At 32.8% G+C, this 22,754-nt stretch overlaps 1 pseudogene; it reads left to right on the plus strand.

The window, feature by feature from the left end:
- Window positions 1-899: 899 nt before the first annotated feature.
- LOC149535615 (U4/U6 small nuclear ribonucleoprotein Prp31 homolog) lies at window positions 900-13,890 on the plus strand (annotated as a pseudogene).
- Window positions 13,891-22,754: the final 8,864 nt, after the last annotated feature.

Consider the following 22,754-nt stretch of genomic DNA (forward strand, 5'->3'; position numbering starts at 1 on the left):
CAATAGACTCAAACTAATGTAGTTAAAATGTTCATACCCAAGATGTCCAAATAAAGATGATTCTTGAACTAAACTCTTTGGAATTGATCATTGATGTATTTCTATCCATTTTCCAAGCATGAAGTATGCAACTAAGTATTGATATTAAAAAGTTTTTCTATCAAAGGAAATAGTTTAAATTCTTTTTTCTTTTACAGTACCACAAATATTTTCTCCCATTCTTGTCAATGAAGACACATTCACATTTCCCCATGAATACTTTATAGCCTCATTGTATCAATTACTAGACATTCAAGACTTGTAGTTAGTACAAGGGGAAATATAAACATTCTCTATCTTGCTATTCTTTCCATGCTTGGTGTCGATCTTAATAGGTCCTTTGTGTACTACTAGAAGTGCTCTAAAATACTCCATTTAAATCTTGGATAGGATATTTTCTTCCATAACAAAGAAAATCATTACCACTTTCTATTTATTTTATCCAATGCTGAGATGCAAAATTTCAACTCCTCCCTAATCACCAATGATGCACATGAAAAAAGCCTTTAAGTGATCAACATCAACTACCATTTCATCAATTATATTTATCCTCTTCTTTATTTCATCATATTTGATTTTCAAATATACAATCCCAATGACTACAAGCTCTCAGAAGTCATTTCCTGCCATTACTATCATCTTCTTTTCCTTGACACCATAATTTTGTCATATTACTGTCATATTTCCAAGCTTTTCTAATATTAAGCTCATCATGACTATATGAAGAATCTATGTCATGCGAGTTGATATTGTTGTCATGTCTCTAACTCTTATAATTCTAATTGTGAAGCTTCTTAAATTGAATTGTGTTTGAGACTCTTTCAATTGAAGAATAGTTGAATACATAGAATTATATCATATTCGTAGTGATGCTAGAAGTAGAGAGATGAATGAGAAGTATGGGATAGTAATTACATTATCTTCTAAGTGTTTATGGATACACACAGGAAATTATGTAAATATTGTAATTTCTATAGTATCTTATTGCTTGGCTCTCATTTCAAAAATGAAAGGATTGTGGCATACTATGCTTATTTTGTAGGGTTGTGCTTATGTTTGATATATGCTATTGGATCTAGAATTCTTAAAATCATTTTGAGTTTTACCAAAGTTCTGAGGGTATTGCCTTAGTGTTAAAGTTCAATCTAGTGTCTCCTTCCTTTTCCTAAACCCAAGTTCATGAAGAGTCATCTTTTTTCAAAGTTTCTTTAATGCTTTGAAATTAGGTTTCTAAGCCACAAAACTTAGGATCAACATGCACAAAAATAAGCAACCCAAGTAGGACCTAGCTAAGAAAAGGTGGCACACAAGCATTCCCCCTCAAACAAGGCCACTTGCAAGGCCAATTAGCTCTTGAGTGACCCAAAGAGCTAACAACAAGTTATAATCGAGTCTGGCTAAAGAGAAGGCATGATAAGCATCTTCACGCGTTCTCATTAAATGCTTTAACACTCCATTAAGATACAATTACACCCCTAGACTTGAGCCTACAATGGTCTTTCCAACAACAAACTACTATGTACACTTCAAGTTCATAGAAACTTTGCATACATAATAAATATGTTTGGAACAAATTTAGAACCTTTCTTCATTGTCCTAGATTAAACCAAAATGAAGCATATTAATGAGCTAACGAGACTAAAAACCTCCAATTTTGTTCAGTAAGTTTTGGTTTAAGAAAACTAAACTCAAATAATTTTAAAGGGTCATAATGCATTAGAAGCCAACAAAATCTAGTGATCTATGTTCTTAAATAATCTGTGTTGTAGTTTGAATTTATAAACAATGATAAAATTGCATAAACAAAATCAAGCACCACCAATTTTTGAGGAACTAATTTAGATAATTATGTATAAATACTGATGCTTATTCAAAGTATTTGACTTGGTATTTCTTGAAAACTAGAGCAACTATTGCGACTTATTAGCAATAAAATTATGTTACATGGATTGTAATAAGAATTACTTCATGAAATTATGTTACATGGATTGTAATAAGAATTACTTCATGAAATTATGTTACATGGATTGTACTAAGAATGACTTGGTAATTCAAGATAGAAAGAGACTCTACAACATTGAATGCTTTGATTTTCCAAAGTGGATTCCAAACACAAGATCTCAAGATAAAGAAATTAGGATTATAAGAAGCAATACTTCATTGCTATCATTGGGTGAATTCCATTGGAGGCAAGATCAATTATAGTGGCATCATGACTTGCCTTTCTTAGGAGAGGGAGAAGTTTGTACCAACACCAAGCTCCTTGACATGCTCCATAAACCAACACAAAGTGTGTGTTTTCTGCTACCACTGCCTTTGCTTCCATAAATGATTTTCTTTAACAAATTGACTCTTTTACAAGAGTTGATTATAAGAAAAGGGAGAAAAAATACAATAGATATATGACATCATGCCATGTCATGTCAATAGAATAAAATGATGAAACACATCCATTTCACAACTAAGTCAAATAAAACAGACAGTAAGGGTTATTTGCATCACAATGACCACTAACATGTGTCATCATTTTTTAAAATAGAGACCACTAAAGGGAACAAATACAATGGATATATTACAACATTTCATATGAATTGAAGAAAAAGTCTTAAATGATGAGATATATTGAGATCACATGAACAAGTAAATCAAGAAATCAAAGATCATTTGCATTAAAAATATTGACTACCAACATGGCTTATTATGGGTACATCACATAATCTCACATTTCTTCATATTGAACATAGAAATTACATTCAAAACTAACAACTTCAATGTTCTTTGAAATAACCATCTACTATCAACATGTGTCATCAATAGTTGATTATAAGAAAAGATGAAAACATATAATAGATATATCATATCATATGACATGAATTAAAGGGAAAAAACTTGAATGATGAAACATATCTATATGACATGATCAAGTGAATCAAACAAGTCAAAGATTACTAGCGTTACAATTTGGTTCCAAAATCATCGTGGAAGCTATATCAATCAAGTTGATAAGGAAATTTTAACTATAATTATCTATTTTATTTTGAAAACACAAGCATATTGACAAGGAATTATTCGAATATGATATTTTCATGAACATAACCCCTCTTCAAAGAGTATGTTATAAACCAATGTGTCTGATAAAAAAATGTCTTTTTGAGTTTGTTTAAGAAGATTTTTTCTTGTTACTTCACATGGAATTTGTTTATGATTGAATATTGTTGTGAGAGGGTGTGTTTCAAGATAAAAACTTTCTTGTGATTTGCCTTCTTGGGAATTTATGATGTAGAGTTACACAACAAAGCTTCTTCCCAATCCAAAGTTCAAATGAAAATTAAAGTGTTGATGCACTATCAACTCAAACTTCTACTCTTCCTTCTTCAAGATTCCTAATTCACTTCTTGGCTCCACTTCCCTCCAAGGCACTATGAGTCTCAATATGATGACCCAAGACTTAAGGTATACTATACTAGTTTAAAAGAAGGGTTTCACACTTGTTTCAATCACCCAACCTTCCATCTAAAGGTTGACTACCTACATATCAAATTTGTGGCCTTTAGCCTACTTGTAAACTAAGTCTCTCCTAGTGACTTATCTCTAAACAAGGATGAGATTATGGTTTCAAGGATTCTTAGGATGGACTTGGAAAGTTTGGTACAATCCTTACTTTTCCCTAAACAACAATAATCAGTTTCGCTCTAGCAATACAAGCAACTACAAACAACACTCCAACCTAGATGATCAAATTAGGTTAGGGCTTGCTAGAATTGCCTCCATTGGGTGCACGAAACTAATATATTGATTTTGTGATGTCCTATGGACCAGGAATGAAATGTTCCATCTAGAAAATTTGACCCACAATCTTCCCTTGTTGATTACTTGCTCAAACAATGCATTCTAAAAATGTATACATAACCATATTTAGCCTAGGGCATCAAGTTTGAAGTGGCTAATGGAATTTTCCTATACTAAGCCTTTGAAGTCTCAAAATGAATCCTACCTACTTTCATTTCATTGAAAGGCATCAGTTTCCAATAGTGAAATTGCAAGTTATGACCATTTCTTGGCTTCAAACCCTTGAAATGAGGGTTTTAGACCCACAGTCAGAAAATTTTCTATAACTACCTCCTTTTCAATAAAATTCAAAAAAATCAATTAAAATTGAAAGGTAACATAGGAATCCAACTTCACATGTGCATCATCTATCTGTACCAATCTGTATAGAGCTCTACAAAAAAAATTTGCTCCAAAAAACAAGTTTTTCCCTTCATAAAATGTTGATTCTTCCATACAACTTGATGATCAATTATGAAATGGATACAATGAGTCTTAAATACCTTCATCCAATCAGTTCAAACCAAATTTTGATGGTTATGAACATTGGGAGGCCAAAAGGACATTTTTGACAACTTTTCCAAAATTGCATTTTTGCATATTTGTATTTCTTGTCAAATATGACAACTTTTTGCATTTTTGATCCGAATGGACACCAACTAATTATAATGTTAGGGACCTTTAGATAAAGGTTTTATTTCATTGGAGAACACCTTTAATGCAAGAGTAGATTAGCTTCAACACTGACCAATTATAACAAGTATGAAACTCACTAACTATTTATGATATTAGTCCATTTTCTCTGCAATTATTATCAATGATTGAACCTTTTCCATGAAGCCAACCACCTAAGAAATTTCATGTTGAACCACACTAATCAAATCCATTTAACTAGAAACTTTCATTGTAAGATATTAAATTTTTTATTTGGTTATAAAAATAATAGTGTTATATTTTGATTACAGATAAATAATTGCAATGGTTTTTATTGTGATTGATTTACTCCCAATTCTAAGAAAAAGCTAAAAATTTGGATAGAAAACTGGACTGGCTGGTACGTATAGATTGATTTTCAACCCCAAAACATGTTTCTTTAGATAATTAGTGTATAAGTTGTTCATTTCTATTTACGCTCCATATATAGGTATATTACATCTTTAAAACATATTAGGTAGAACAAATTTTAAACATATATTAGTAATTTAATTTACATGTTTCAAGCATTTGGGTGTGCAACACCATATAGGCTTGTAGAGGACGTGGCATTTAGTGTTGCACACTTCTTTCAAAAGGGTGGCACAATGTAAAATTATTATATAGTATCAATTGGTTGTGCACCTCAGAGGAATTTGTGGCTGTAAAAAAAACTTTTTTGGAAGAAAGTCATTTTTTGCCAAAAACAATTAAAAATTGTATTATGTGAATGATGTGAGATACCTATTAGAGCATACAACATTAAAAATTTAGAACTCTTTCATCAACATCATATGTAGAATTAATTCTTGAGTTGCACAATTTGCAGTATCATGGAGGAACTAACTTTGTTCGTACAATGGGAGGCCCCTTTATTACCACAAGCTATGACTATGATACTCTGATCAATGAATATGGTATGCTATTTCTTTTGGATAAGGGTGAAGGATTAAATCTTACCACTATAAAATAGTGTAAAATTTCACATACATTCATTGTGTTAAGAGCTATAGGGATGGTCATTCAAAAAATAGAAAATGACACCATTAATAACTAGAAATCAATGAATTCAAAAAGTTTTGAATTCAACTTCTTTCTAACTAGAAACCATAAATATCTAGAAAATGGCACTTGTCACAAAGTTTTGAATTCAACTTGTTTCTAACTAGAAATCACACATGAATCAACAATTATTGTGTATGCCTAAAAAATTATCTCCATCAATTTATTAATTAGGCTCCCAACTGGTTCACATTGCTCTTTCCACGAAATGCAACCAACAAATTGAATGCATTCACACATCTTTGCTTAAATATGCAAAGGTCACTAATCAAAATATCTGAACAATTATCACTTTTTCACTTGACATTTCATTCTAAAGAAACACAATCATGCTACCAAATCATGATTCTGACATTCTAGATGAAAAGTTTCAACACATTGTGAAGTTGCCCATGGAACATAACACTCATAGAGTGCCATCTTCTACTAGTGAACAACCTCCTTTAAAATCCCATATTTGCCACATCATGTAGTTGTGGCTCTAATACCAAATGAAAAATAAGAGAAATAAATATTGTAATAGATTGAGATATATTATTCAGAACTTGATGCCTTGATACAAAGAGTATAAATGGCTTTATAAGACCATTTATTGCTGCATATCTAACTTATGGCATGCAACTTCCCATTAACTTAAACCTAATCTTTCCAACAGTTCCTGCCCAACATTTGGAATTGTTATATGCCCTTCTACTTCACATCTTTCATATTTGTTTTATAACTATCGTTACCTTGATTCTAAATCTTGCCCATCAAGTAAACATCTTTTTCTTCCTTTGATAAGGAAAAGAGGGGTTAGTAGGTAGTAGGTATCCTCACCCATTACAAAATTTCCAAAGGACAATATGGTTGTAGGAGAGGCAGAGGCTTTTATTACCACACAATAACAGTGAGAATGAGAAAGTTGAAACAATACAAACAACCAAGAGTTAGGGACCTTATTTACCACACTATAGAGAACTGAACCTTGAGGTTAGTGATTGCCTCCAATTCATCCATTATTAGCATCACCATCTTTGATAAAGGAGTGCTATCCATTGTATCCATATTTAATAAAACTTTAGTTGAACTCTATAGGCAACAATCTAACAAAACTAGATCTAAAGTTGTATGCTGAGTTGGATTTAGATTTGGAAGATTATTTGGTTATAGTGGCAGTTGATTGGGTCCTCATTGCATCCATTTAATACTCGACAAAATATGCATTTTTTTATAATATATTTAGGTAGATACAATGTATTATTAATGGTCAAGGTAGATACAATGGGTTATTACAATTGAAGGGCACAATACATTTTGGTATGAGATATTTAGGGAACGATGAATTGATGTTGTAGGGAATTGTGGGTTTTGACTAGGTAGGAGATGCAGGTGACAAGAAGAGGACTTTAGGATATTGCTTTAGTTGGGTTTTTGAGGTCATATCTTAGATAAAAAGAAGCAATATTTAGTGGCATGGAGTTTAGTAGAGGCAGATTACATGGTAGCAATGCTGGTAGCTATGAAGCCATTTAGCTTTGCAAGTTGATTACAGAGATCATAGTTATTTATTGTGCCATCAAAATATCTAAGAATATGGTAATCTATGATTTATCCAACCATAGTGACATCAAACAACACTTACTTAGACATGGAGTTAAGAGGGCATCAATTTCTCTAGATTACATTAAGACACATCAACAGGTTGTATGCATTCTAGTAAAGCTAAGGGGAAGTTTGAAATGTATAGAGAGAGATTGAAATTGGTGAATATGGAGTCCTCAATAAGATAGTGTTAGATTACAATGCCTCCAGCAGGGTGCATATGTAGAACCTAGGTACACTTTAGCAGTGCCTACAATAAACAAAAACATGAATTCCATTCTTGGAAGTTTTTATTCATGCCTGTCAAGATTCAATAGTTGCTTTTGTGTAGTTTGTTTTCTAGTTTTAGGATAAATAATCTTTATTTAATAGATTTCTTTTGTCCATTTTGAGTCTTGAAATTTCCTATTTAAGGGTGTACAATCTTAGGATAAAATTAGATCAGGTCTTGATGAAGCCATTTTTGTGAATTGGCTTGGCAAAGTAAGAAACTTGTTGATAACTTTGAGATGTCATGTATGCCTAGTACATTAGTCCCATTTAAATTTTTTTCCTATTAGTAATGTTTGGCCTTTCTAATACATGTTTTTATAGCAAAACATGATAATTTGTAAAGTTTCAAGTTGAAATTTGACTTATTGCATATAGTAGGTATACGTTTTTGACAATATATGAACTATGTAAATTGCTTCCGACTAAAAAATGTTCATTATTTTTTCTTATTACATTTTATAAGATTTCTTTTATTCTTTAGTGTCCCAAAGATGCAGATACTAATATTTGAATTCTGTTACTACTCCTCATACAACTTGTTATGTATTTTATTTTTTCTTTCATGCAAACTATATTCTATTGACTATAATGTTATCTAAGTTCAGATTGGTTGTCTAGTAGGCGACTCTTGCAGATTCATTTTTGGCTGACCTCGATGACTTGTTTGATAATGATATGCCGCTTAGTGTAAGTCTATTTCAACTTTTATAAGTTTTGTTTTAGATTAACTCGTAAATACTAAATGCCTGCTTATTTTTTGGACATCGACATGAGGTAATAATTGATTTTCATTTTTTCCATGTAAGCTTGAAATAATAGTAGTGCTTGATATGAAGCTTTAAATTTTCTTAGTTATGTTGTGTATTGGCAGAACCATGAGAATGCTGATGCAAGGGAGGAGGCAGAAGATGTTGATGATGAGATGACAGACATTGAAACTCTTAATTATGATGATTTGGACAATGTTTCAAAGTTACAGAAGACACAATGCTATATTGATGTCATGCAAGTATGTGCAAAACAAATACTGAATATATGAAAAGAAAATAAACACAGTTTTATGCATTTTTACACATATAGAATATAATTATCTTTGCCTTTGATTCAGTCACTTCCTATTATATTTGCTTATAAATTTTTAAAAATATGTTTGTCTTATTGTCATATATTCCTTTCTCAAAAAAATTAGATAAAGCTTTTGGCCATCCAAGGGGAGACTATAGTAGATACATATTTGAATGGTCATCAATATGAGTGCTATTTTATGTTTGTACATAAACTGTAAGGGAAGAGTTTGTCAGAATATTGTTCTTTCTTGCATGCTTAAATTTGTCTATGATATGTGTGGATTCTACAAAATTACTAACTTGACCTTTATTTCATTCACAGATAAAATTCATTTTCTATTATGCAAAGATGCATATAAAAAAGGAAGTGAATCAAAGCTAAACATAAATATTTATCTTCCATATTGGTGTCAATACACAGTAGAAAAAATGGTTTCATTTAATCTAATATATAAATACCCAGAGAAAAATATAGATATGCATTTAATTTCAAGTAAACCGGTTATAAAATATGAAATTATAGATGGTCTTTATAGAAAATTATAGCTAAGGCTTTGTGGAAATTAGTTTTTTAACATTGGTTTGTGGATATCTGTTCACACAAAACTTTGATTGATGTGTATTAATTTTCAAAAAGTTGAAGAAGCTTTGCAAAAGGGATATGATATTTTGAGTAGTGGGATAGTGTTGGAAGATGAACTAGAGTATCAACTAATTGTTGATTGTAATGCTTTGTTAGTTGATATTGAGAATGAATTTGTTATCATTCACAACTTCATTCGGGATAGTGTTGGAAGGTGAACTAGAGTATCAGCTGATTGTTGATTGTAATGCTTTGTTCATTGATATTGAGAATGAAATTGTTATCATTTAGAACTTCATTTGGGACCGTTATAGGTTGAAGTTTCTTGAGTTACAATGCCTCCAGCAAGGTGCATATGTAGAACCTAGGTACACTTTAGCAGTGCCTATAGTTATGAAATTATAGATGGTCTCTACAAAAAATTATAGCTAAGGCTTTGTGGAAATTAGTTTTTTAAACTTTGGTTTGTGGATATCTGTTCACACAAAACTTTGATTGATGTGTATTAATTTTCAAAAAATTGAAGAAGCTTTGCAAAAGGGATATGATATTTCGAGTAGTGGGATAGTGTTGGAAGATGAACCAAAGTATCAATTGATTGTTGATCGTAATGCTTTGTTAGTTGATATTAAGAATGAAATTGTTATCATTCACAACTTCATTTGGGACCATTATAGGTTGAAGTTTCCCAAGTTATAATCTCTTGTACTCCACCCAATTGATTACGCTTGAGTTGTAAAGAAAATTGGAAATGAGGTTGACCTAATCTTGGTTGACCTCGAGGGTCTTTTACCTTCTACTATTATAATGGTTGTTTCTGTTATGATGTCTACTACTAGTGGGAAGCCTTCGTTAGGGGAAAACCTTCAGAAAACATTGGATGTATGTGACAAAGCTCTTGCACTTGATGTGGAAAAAAATAAGGTTTTGGATTTTGTGGAGAGTAGGATGGGCTACATTGCTCGCAATTTGTTTGCCATTGTGGAAAGTGCAGTAGTAGCAAAATTGATGGCCATTGTTGGAGGTCGAGCTTTGATTGAAAGGATCTATTATTAATATCTTCCTCAATTTGAATCTTTAGCTAAACGAATGCCTTAGGCAAAGGATCCTCACACCCAATGAATTCGCACACACCAATTCCAGGGATCAAGATTGTGTCCAAGAAAATTAACAACTATTGATGCTTGCTAGAAGAAAGGTGTTGTGTCCAAGCAATAATAAAGGCAAGGAATATCTCCAATCAAGAATAGAGTTAACATCTTCTTTTTGTCTTGGTACACCTGGAGTAATAAGGTCTAGAATGAAATAAATTCTTCAATGATTCCTACATTCCTTTTTCTACTTAATTTCCTTCCTATCACTCATCCACATAATTTACCAACTTTAATATCCTCAATCAAATTTTCAATGCACAGAGAGAAACATGAAACCTCACATCTAGTGAGCGAGAACAAATATTTTCTTAATCAATCTTCACCTTTCTAATTTGAAAGGACATGGTCAACATTGAGTCTAAAGGTTTTAGGTATCTAACAAGAGAAGAAATCTATTTCCTTAATCAGTTTTCATCTTTCTAAGGATGCCCAACAATGATCCTAGAAGCTTTACATTTCGACCAGATGTTGGCAACAAATCCACTTTAAGGAGTAAAACTTTCACTCAGGATAAAGAAGCATACAACAAAAAAATGTGAGCATATGAAAATTGATGAAATCAATTGCTCAAACAACACATTTAAAGACCTTCACTCTATTATTTCTCCATCCACGACACCCATTCCATTCAAAATGATTCACCCTTGCAAGAAACTGCCTTGTTTCAATTTCTAGCTAAGAAGAACCTAGTCTTGCCTAAGGCTTCCAAGGAAATAGTTTGGCCATGTGCTTCCTACTCCATCCTTCCTATAATACAAATTAAAATGTGTCTACTATCATTTCTCAAGGTTTCAAAGAATTCCAGCGATGGGGGATGCTGGTAGACACCATTTTGTAATGTCTGCCCCAGTACTATTCAACAAACAGGCATATTACAAAAAACATTTATTGCAATCACAAATAGATCTCTAGGATCTTCAAACCAAAGAAAAAATAAATTAATAAATATGCATAAAAAAATTCTAAACACCAAAATACTAGATGTATCACATTGCTATCAAGTCCATTCCATTTACTCAAAATTGTCAGCACTTTTCATGAATTCATTTGCATCTATACTCCCAAAAACCTCCAACCTCTACAATGGTGACTTGGAGGGATTTAAAAAATCATTCCACAAATAAAGAAACCAAATCCTACTCATTTATAACCTCTTTGTGCCTTCTAACCACTTTTACAACTTCTTGGACAAGAAAATTGCAAAATTGCAAAATTGTCAATGTGCAATTTCGGGAAAATTGACAATTTTTGCATTTTTACACTTTAGACTTTATGAGGCTAAATTTCATGAATCTAAATAAACCATGGAAGTTATTTAGACCATGTTTAGGCCATTTCCATGCCTACCTACCCTCCTATACTTAACTAGCCCTCTAAGACAACTTTTAGCACTTTTGGACCTAATTGAGATCATTTTGCCAATACAACATTTTGACACCAAGTTGCCTATAATGCATTACATTGTTTCTTTACATGCATAAGGACCCCAAAAATAGTGACCTCATTACTTCTAATTCTTTCCAATACTATTATTTTATTGTTGAACAACTATCCTAGGTGCTCCTACACCACTTAATTGCCAAAACCTTCTTGTGATTACCTCACTCTCGAAGACTAGATAGAGTTTTTTGACATTAGGAAAGAGTTGAAATGAAGATTTAGCATTTGCTAGGCCTTTTCCAAGGAAGAAATATAGGGAAGAAAATCCAAAGGCAAAATGTCTTTTGATTCCTCAAAAAGAGGTAGTAGCAATTTAATTCTTCTTACTAAAGTTAATTAAGCAATCCTTCTTCTGGGTTTTCCTATAATGATCAATCTAAACTATTTCACTTACCAATTTTATAAATGATTGAAGTTGAGGATGAGGAGGAAGTGGCAGAATTGGTGGTGACATTGAAGGGCTATCTTGGTCTTGGAGCATGTTCACGTTGAAGTTGTGATTTGTAAATGTTGATGTCACAATTGTTGATGAAGAAGAAGAATGAAAGGAATTTGCCATTTCAGGTTCATCGACTACTTATTTTTATTGATTCATTCATATTCCAAAATGTTCCAACTCCTTGCAAACCTTTACCACTTTCATATGATAATATTTTTAAAACGAATGATTTATATAGAACTTAGCAAACCTTACCACTTGGTATTAGGCTCAAATTAAATGTATTACGCACATTTGTGCAATGATATGTGAAGTCAAGTTTATGGCTCAATAAATCACCTGGATAGTCAACATTATAAGTGTAGTTATAATTTTTTCAAATTCTAATTGACTTAACAATATTGGGACAATGTTTTGGTATATAATGTATGACATTGTATTCGATTTGATTGTTAGGAACAAATATAGTCCAATTTTCGCTATTGTCCAAATATTTGTAGACATTAATCTACTTACATTTAATATTTTTATTAATGTCATGCTAACTTATACATGCTTAACAAGCTTCATGAATCCAAGTGTTAATAATATGCTTGAGCTAACTATTCCATTCACATGATTGTTAAAGAAGGATGTGCACTTCAAATGAGAGGTGAATGCTCGGGGGATTTTGATTCCATCAAGAAAAACTTGCTAATCCTTCCATGTTGATGCACAATATGTAAGATATGACCTTTATATTTTCAACATTGCACAATGCTTTAGGAACTTTATTAGCTTAGTATGATGACAGGGGAAAATATAGTATATTATTATATTACTCATGTTCTTGTTGAGTATAACTCTCGTAACTCTTCCATGGAAAAACTATGTCTTTCTATAACTCTCATGACATAGAAATTGAGGCACTACCTTCAACATACAAAAACTTAAGTCCTCACTAAGAACAATTTACTTATGATTTATTTTATAGAACTCATATTTGAGGGAGATTAACAAAGTGGGTGATGTGTCTGTTTGGGTTCAACCTCAAGTTTGCAACATAGAAGTCATTCAAGGGAATTGAGAACATTTACCACATTCTCAATATCCAATTCCCTCACCCAAAAAATTTCCCACAGTTGGTTTGTTTTTTATTGAGAGCTTTCTCACAATCAATCATGACCCTATTTAGGATATGTACTTCAATGGATGAAGGTGTCAAACTAGTTTTTGAGTAGTAGCTATCTCAATCTCACCTAAATGAAAACTAGTTCCTTGTTCCTTTTATCTTGATTTTTATGAACATATGTGGGTGTGAGGGAGCTTGGCATCAATATGATAAGGTTAACTCACATTCCTAAAGCACATGATGTGCTCCAACACCCATGCCTAATATATTTGGTAAGTTTTGATTTGTGGTACTCATGGTGTATGTATCAATTAAGATTGTGGTATAGGTGGGCCAACATGCTATGATCCCAACATATATTCTCTCCCTATGATGCCTACCCATATTTTGCTTTTTTGTTATGATTGCCAAAATCTTTTAGGCTCGTTTCATGTAGAGATATTTATTTTATCATGAGATGGTATTGTTTCATAACTTGGATTAATGATATATTGGTAATAATTGCTTAATTGACTCCATTTCATGTATTGTTTAATGATTATGATTTCTTGTGCATTAGTGGTGTTTCAATGATTCCTAGTTGTAATTGTAATTTATTTCATGATAATGTCATATGATCTGATGCATTATTATATCTAAACATTCGATGTTGACTTGTGATTTATTATGATACTTACCCCATACTTGCATGTGTATGGTGCACTGTCTGTTTTATATTTCTTTCTAACGTGTTTGATGTGGTGAAGGGAGGGAATCATAGCCACTTGCTAGTTAGGATATATATGATGTACCACTCCCTGCCATTACCTATTTAGTTTGTATATATACATGTACATGCTCATCTTTTATACAGGATGCAGGTACTGGGCATCAACTTCCCTGAATTGCTAGGATGAGCATGCCCTATTACAAATACTCAAATGGTGAGAATGAGAAGATAATGAATAGGTCCAATGCTAGACATAGCCTAAAATACTTGTCCTGCAAGCAGGACTCGTAAGAAAGTGTCTAGCCTTTTTAAACCCTGTGTCTTTTGTGCATATGTGGTTTGATTCTTGCTTGGGTTGATTTTCCTTATGCATTTCTTGAGGTTTGACTTGGTGATTTTCCTAATAGGCTCATTATTTAAGACTCTTGGATTGATAGTTGATATTGATATATCAAATATTATTCAATTTTTAAAAATAGAAAAATGTTAAAATAGTATGATTTTTCATTTATTGGAATTAATAGAATTATATGGATTTTAGTTAAATTAAAAGATTTAATTTAAAGTCCTTATTTAGAAAACTACATTAAAAGGATTTTAAAATTAAATATTAAATTATTGTGTAACATTATCATTTAATTAATAAAGATTTAATAATTAGTGACATTTAAATAATGTGCTTAAGTTATCTTTATTAATTAAATAATAAATAAATGTCTTGTTATGAATTTTCTTTAAATGTAATTGGAGAAGTAAATAAATAATAATAAAGCTGATTAGCATGTTCCTTCTTCGGAACAAGGACTAAGAAAGTAGCATTCAACGCCCAGAATATTTCTTTATTGGAGTAAGACTCTTGAACCACATCAAAAAGGTCATGATTGATAATATCCTAGAAGTCTTGAAAGAATTCAATAGGGAAACCATCAGGCCCCAGAGCTTTGCCTTTACGCAAGCTAAAGACCACACCCTCAAATTCTAACATACAAATTGGCCACATAAGAGAGTAATTCATTTCCGGTGTCACAACAGAGGGAATGCAAGATAAAACTGTATTCTCGGCAAGCTCGGCTAGAGGTAGATCATCTAAAAAGAGAGCTGAGTAAAACCAAATAGCTTCATTGGATATAGCTTGAGAGGAGGTCAAACATGTCCCATCCGAAGTAACAAGAGAAGAAATGTAACTCCTATTATGTCGAGCCTGCACAGATTTACGGAAGAAAGTGGTGTTATTGTCCCCTTCCTGAAGCCAGTCTACTTGAGCCTTCTATTTCCAATAAATTTCTTCACGAAGATCCCACTCAACTAAATTAGTAAAAGCTTGGGATTCAGCAATGCGAAGAGCTTCAAACAAACCTAGATCCTGAATTCGCCTGGTAATAACATCCAAATGATCCTGAGCCCTCTTCTCAATAATATGGAGATTACCAAAATAATTTCTATTCCAATACTTCAACTTCCTTTTAACATACTAAAGTTTTTAGAGAAGCAGAATATAGCAGTGTCATAGGCAGGGCCTCCCTACCTCCACCAGTGAGCCATTAAGTCATGGAGAGATGAGTCATGAAGCCACATCAGCTGAAACTTAAATGGAGGCTTCTTGGGAACATAAACATAACTAGTGGAGAGCTTGATAGGCCAGTGGTCATAACCTCTCCAATCAAGAATTTTAGAAGAGAGAGAGATAGAGCTAGAAAGCCAAAAACAAGAAACTAAGAACTTGTCCGAGCATTCAGAGATGACAACATTACCAATCCTTCTGTTGTTCCAAGTAAAGAGCCCATTAAGAGGTTTAACATTAGAGAGATGTAAAAGATCAATATTTATTAATGGGGAACCATCAGAGCTTTTTGGAGCATCTAGAGGTCTTCGTCAAGGAGACCTACTTTCTCCTTATTAGTTTATCATTATGGCTGAGGGACTTGGTAGACTTATCAAGTTTCGTGTATCTCAAAATTTGATTCATGGATGGAAATGGGGGAATGGATTACCCACTTTATCCCACCTCCATTTTGTTGATGCTATAACCCTTGCAGGGAGAGCTTGAATTCATGAAGCTGAAGCCTTTCAGATCACCCTAGATACTAATTTGGCTACTTTTGGTTAGAAAATTAATGATCACAAGTCCTCTATTTTTTTATTGAACACTCCTGAGCCTATCCAGCGGAGGATTGCTACTATCTTGAGGTTTCAAATTCAATCTCTTCCTCTGACTTACTTGGGGGTCCCTATTGTGGTGGGAAGACAACCTAAGCTTTTCTAGAAGAACGTGCTCGACAAACTAAGACAAAAAGTTAATCATTGGAATTATCAGTGGCTCTCTACTACTGGCAGGGTGACACTGCTACAATCTGTGATTCAAGCCCTTCCCATATATCATAGTATGGTTCAGGCTACCTCAGTATATTTTCTAAAGGAATTTGATGCTCTTTTTCATCAATTTATTTGGAGTAGTAACCTGTAAAATACCAAATGGAGCCTTATTAATTGGGATACTATTTGTTGGCCAAAAAAAGGAGGCCTTAGCCTTCTTTTTGCTATCTTGTGCAGTCAAGCTCTTGCTACCAAACTCTATTGGTGCTGGTGCTCTAGTCTGTCTCAACTTTGGGCTCGTATCCTGTCATACAAGTATTATCCTAGTATCGATCCTTCTAATATTTCCAGGATTCCTCTTGAGGGAGGAGGCTCTATGGTGTGGAATAACCTCAAGCTTGGTGCTCACTTGGTGAAGTGCAATCTTTTTTGGATCTGCAACAATGGCACTGTGGCCCTCTTTTGGAGTGACTCTTGGGATGGGTATTCTCCTCTCTTATCCACTCATCCAAACTTGCAGTATCTTTGTGATCTTTTCCTTTTTTCTAGATGGAATACAGTGGCTCATTATAAGGAGGCCTTTAACTTGGGCTCAACTATGGGTTATAGATGGAAGAATTCTTCTGATTGACCACCAGGTGGCTCTCTGGGGGATCGGTTGGAGTTATCTCAGATTTTGGCTTCTAGAGAATGCAAATTTTTGCAAGAACCTAATGTTTTGGCTTGGGGAGGTGCTTCTTCTGGGAAGTATTCTATCTCTTCCAGGTACCTTGCATTGGCAAAGAAATTTTTTGGTGAAGTGGAGGTCTCTTGGTGGAAGAAAGTTTGGAATAGTTTTTCGTGGCCTAGGTGTAATTTTTTCCTTTGGGTTCTGGTTTACAATAAGTATCTTACTTGGGACAATCTTTGTAAACGAGGCTTCCAGGGGCCTTCCATATGTGTTTTATGCTGCATTAGTGAAGAGACTATTTCTCACCTTTTCTTCTAGTGCCCTTTTTCCAAACAGATTTGGCACCTTTGATGGAGTGTGTGGGGTTGCTCATGCTGTCATGTTTCCTCTTTGTCTGAATTCTGGGATTGCTTGGGCCACCCTCCTTCTAAGACTTCTTTTCTTCAAGTTGCTTGGTCCATTGGTCCTTCCCTTATTTTGTGGCATATATGGCTTGAGAGGAACAAGAGGATCTTTCATGATGTGCACTTTGAGTTCAGGCTCCTGTGGGGGAAAATTATTAACTCTCTTCATGAAACTCTCCAAGCTAAATGTGATGTTGCTGTTGGTTTGGATCCTATAGATTTTAGTATTTACTCACGCTTTTCCTTTTCTCCTCATAGTGACATTCCCTTTTCTTCCCACACCCGATTACTGAATGGAACTAGGCTGCACTCACATCCTATCAATCGTGAGGGGCATTGGAGTCCTCCCGCAATTGGAGTTCTTAAAATCAATATTGATGGTTCTTCTTGGGGAAATCTAGGACCAATTGGTATTGGGGGTGTTGGGCATGACAGTTCTGGTGATATTCAATTTTTCTTTTCTATCTACAAGGGTTACCATACTAATAGCCTCATGGAAGCTCTGGCTATCTTGGTTGTAGTGCAACAGTGCTGTCAACATGGCTAGCAAAGACTTATCTATGAGACCGACTCACAAGTGGTTGTCAATTAATTGAATAAAAGGAACTTTGTGATTGTGGATTGGAATTTGGCTCTGGTTATTCAGCAGATCACTCAGCTATGTACTTCTTTGGATTCTGTGTCTTTTATGCATATTCCTTGCGAGTGGAATGGTGTGGCTGACTGTTTGGCTAAATGGGCCTCCTAGCATGGGCCGCCTTGAAACATTTTTTGATCATACGATGCTTCCCCCTGATTTATCTCAGAGGCTAGTTCAACTTGTTGATCAGGATAAAGCTCTATAACTCTCTTTGTTTCTTGTTTTATTCTACTCTCTTTCATTTTCAATAAAATTTTTACCCCTCTTTTAGTGAAAATAAATGAATATTTTAATTTAAAAGTGAATTAAGTGTGCATGAAAGGAATAATTAAATAAAATAATTATAATTTTAGAGTTGTGGAGACAGAAACCCTAAAAGAGAATTGGAATTCTATATTAGAGGGTTTTTGAGTTATCATTGGACATAGGTTTCAGATAACAAATGTTTGGAATTAGAACAAAGAAATCTTTGGAAGCTTTGAATGGTTTAGATTAGCAAGGGTTTCCCTAGATTGTTAGCATCAGATCAAGGTGAGTTTTGTGAATCACTGTAGAAATACTTTTGAATCTCTGTCTTCTTCATGCATGTCATATTTGTAATATTGTGGAAAGTTTTGTGAATTAAAATTCTAGAATAGACGTCATAGAAAGTTGGATGAAATCATGTTTGTAATGTTGAAAAATCTTGTGTTGAAAATAATAGATCGTTACTATTAAAATTTCTATTTGAAAAGTAAGAATAGATTCAACATTAGAAATGTAGAAAAGAAGAGAAATATGGGTTCTTGGATTTTCTAAATATGACTTTCTATTAGATTATCAATTTTTTTTAATTTGAAATATGGAAAATTTATTAAAAATAAAATAAAATATGAATTAATTATATCATTATATGTGTGTGTTCTTTTTAATATTCATAGAAATAAATTATTTTTAAACTTTAAAAAAAATGCACTTTCAATTATTCCTGCAACATAGACATTATCTTTATGTGTTGTAAAATGTACTTACTCTACTTTCAAAGCAAAGAGGAAAACAAATAACTTGATTGACTCCCTATTTAATCACCTTTAAAGCAGGAAGACTTGACTTGATTTAATTAGATTGTTACTTGGACATGCCTAATATTATGTAAAACGACAAGGCAAAAACACATCCCATTTTCCATGCTCACGTAGGCCTAGAATTTGACAGTCACTCTTGTTTTTCATGAGTATTTTTTATGACGGTTTAGTCACGCTAATACCTTGAATTTTACATTTTATAATAAATAGTGGTTGTCATTTTATTTTTAATAATTTAATAGTTCTTATAAATTTTAATATTTAATCAACATATAAGTATAAATTAGTAATATTTACAAAGATCTTGTATCTAGAAGTTTCTAAATTTATATGTTTTATAAAGTAATATAAGAATCTACAAAAAAAAAGAAAAAGTTAGCAATATATGTTAAGTTAAGAAAGTTTCTTCAATAAAATGGCTATACCATGAATTGGAGGAGTTCAGAGAAAGAATGGGTCAGCTGGAGAACAAAAGAAAGAGCCCAATTTTGGTAATTTGAATGAATAGGGGGAGTGTCTCAGCTTGGTGAAAAAGAGAATTCAGAATTTGGAAAATTACAATCATAATCTGGCTAATTAGAGGATTTCCATTATGACTTCTATAAATGATAACATCTCTTCCCTTGTCGGAATGCTGAAAGCTAGAGGATTACTGGATGAAAATGAGGAAAAGGATAGAGCAAGAGACAAAATGGAAGAGGATATGACAATGGACATTACCTTCAGCAGCTTGGATCAAATAGGTCAGAAGAAGCATGAGTAGATTGCTAAGGAGCTACACAAAGCCTATGAAGTGGCGGAAACAATGCAAGAGATAGAGGAATAACATAGGTTTTTCTTTTCCTATCTTTTGGACTATTAGTCTATTGTAGTTTTTTGATAGTTGGCTTTTTGTCTGTCAATTGTACTGGCCTTCTACCTGTCTTATTATCAGCCATTTGAAATGTTTTAACTTGTGGGTTTCAGGATCCCTGTAAAACCTATTTTTCTTATCAAAAACTTAAGAAAGTTTCTAAGCTTATACTTTACATAATAATTTTTTAATTGTTAATGCCTATAACAAATTTTGATGGTCTACTAATAAAATTAAGTATCATATTCACAGTTTTATAAAAAATTAACTTGTCAATCAATATGATCTAACAAATTTTATGCCTATCGTATATGGCTCAAAAGTGGAAAATAACCAATACGACCATCAAATTCCAAGCCTATGCTCACGTGAGAATGAGAAGGATGGGGTGGGACCACCATCCCTCCAAAAGGAAAGTATTTAGTATTTTTATATTAAAACATTAAAAAAAAAATTGTAATCTTTTATTATGAGATTAATACATAGTTAAGTTGTTAGACGTTTTTATATTGTAATATTAGTCAATTCTTATTTAGTATAATATTATTAGTTGTTATTTATATTTTAATTAATATGTTCTATTATTTATTTATTTATTATAAATACAAATTTAAATATTAAGATTATTATTATTATATTTTAATTATTTTATAATTTAATTTATTTTAGATTATGATTAATTAGATTAAATTGATTATAATGAAGAATGTTATCAATGTTTTATTGTATATACATGAATTTAGGAGCCATAGTTTTCTTATATCAAGCATTGTTGTTTTCAATTATTATTCAAAATGTGTATACTATTGATATCAAACACATCTTATGGTTCAAACTAAATATGAGAAAATGATTTAATTAAATCTTATGACTGGAACCCTTTGTTTTCCATTTGCTTTAATTGGGGCTTGTGGTATTTATTTCATGATAATTTTTATTGAGTTATTTAGTGAGCTAACTAGGCATACACCAGAGGCTTTTGTGATTCATTTATGATGTTGATTTGTTCTAGATGTTTTAATGGGCTTATGTTTTAAACTGAAAGTTACATTTATGAGATATGCTTTGTAGCACAATTATGTTTACTTGGGTTGCCCAAGAACCAACTTGTTTTTGGGTTGTTTGTTAAGGAACCAAGTTTGATCATTATGGGTGTTGTGGTATGGGACACAACTATATTTTATGTGCTTAGGAGAGGTTGTCTAGGTACATGTCTTTGGGAGTGGCTTGCAGTAGGGGTTCGAGACTCGAAGTGGTTAGTGCCAAGTTAATCTATTGTAAGTTATGTAATAAGTGATAATCTAGTAATTAATATGTTGGGGAAACACACTAAAAAGATAAGTTAGAGATACTTGCCCCACCCATGCCTTGAGTGCTTGTATACACTAAGGCTGGGAATGGGATGATACCTAATGAGAGGTATGAATAGATTGCCTCATGTTCTTGAGAGAATATTTTGGTTCCGCATGTGTCACATTGAGGGTTTGGGGTTCATAGTATCTAGTCTAGGGTAACTCAATGCTTGAGGGTCCAGGGTCTATTGAGACATCAACTCAAGGTAACTCAAGTAGTTTGACCATATGATGACACTCCCTATTATGTAGCTTGAGTCTCCTTTGTAGATTTTGTTTTTACTTCTGGTGGTGTACTTATTGTTGGATGTATATAATGTGATTATTTACTTTCATTGATGGTGATTGGTGGTTTATGGATATTGTACTTTTATCATGTGGTTCTTGATTTGAGGTGGATATATTTCATTGACTTTATCTTATGATTTTGTTGATTTGATATATTCTTGGTATATGTAAGATGTTTTGTCATGCAATGTTGGTATTGGATTGAGTGTCCTTTCTTTTAGAGTATCTTATCTTCTTGAGTAGTTTGTGTTACCTTTGAGGTAGTTTTGGCTTTTAGGATTCCTATCCTAGGAATGCTTTATGGTTGATTAGTCATTTGTGAATTGTTCATTATCTTCCCTGAACAGTGGGAGTGGAAGCTTGACTAGGTGACCACATGGTCAGGAGGTAATGTCTTCTTACCATTTGGGTCTCCCTCACATTGCCAGCTCTTGGATGTTCATTACAGGAGATGTACCTTTATCATTCTTATTTCTTATCTCAAAGACTTCTTTTCAGTTGATGTATATATGTTATCATGTATTCTAATGTATTGTATCTATTCTCACATACCATGCGACATGTGCCATTGATGTTATTTATTGGATGTACTTTCATTGTATTAGTTATACTTATGCATTTGCTTATGCAATTATGCGTCTATTATTTCTTTATGATCATGATACTTAAACTAATTAATATAAACTTCTTAACGTAACTCAATGTGAAGGAACCCTTGAGGAATTGAAAATTTATCTATAATTACTTATGTGTATTTGATGTGTATGTTCATATTGCTTCCACACTAATGTTATCTTGATGTTGTTTAAACTTTAAAAAAATAGTTCAATAAACATTGTAACATGTTAGACTTATTTCTCTTGGGTTCCTGAGTGGGGTGTTACACTCCCTCTCCATGGTCTAGATGTAGGGAATGAGACACCCTGATAGATGGGAACTTCATCCATCTGTAGCCACTTGTAGTGCTACTATGGTCATCAAAATTTACCACATTAATATAATCTAGCACCATGCTTTCTCAAGAAACGAAAAACAGAGATGACCTTTATCATCCACTAACCTACCATAACCTTATAGATGCATGACTCATAGATGTCAGCTATCAAGGGTTTATCTATCATAACTTGTTCCCTATGTATGAGAATATATAGGATCTGATAGATGTTTACTAATTTAATGGACAACTCT

Source organism: Cupressus sempervirens, chromosome 10 (assembly GCF_028749045.1).
Source record: "Cupressus sempervirens isolate cs-2001-9-10 chromosome 10, ASM2874904v1, whole genome shotgun sequence".
Taxonomy (NCBI): Eukaryota; Viridiplantae; Streptophyta; class Pinopsida; order Cupressales; family Cupressaceae; genus Cupressus; species Cupressus sempervirens.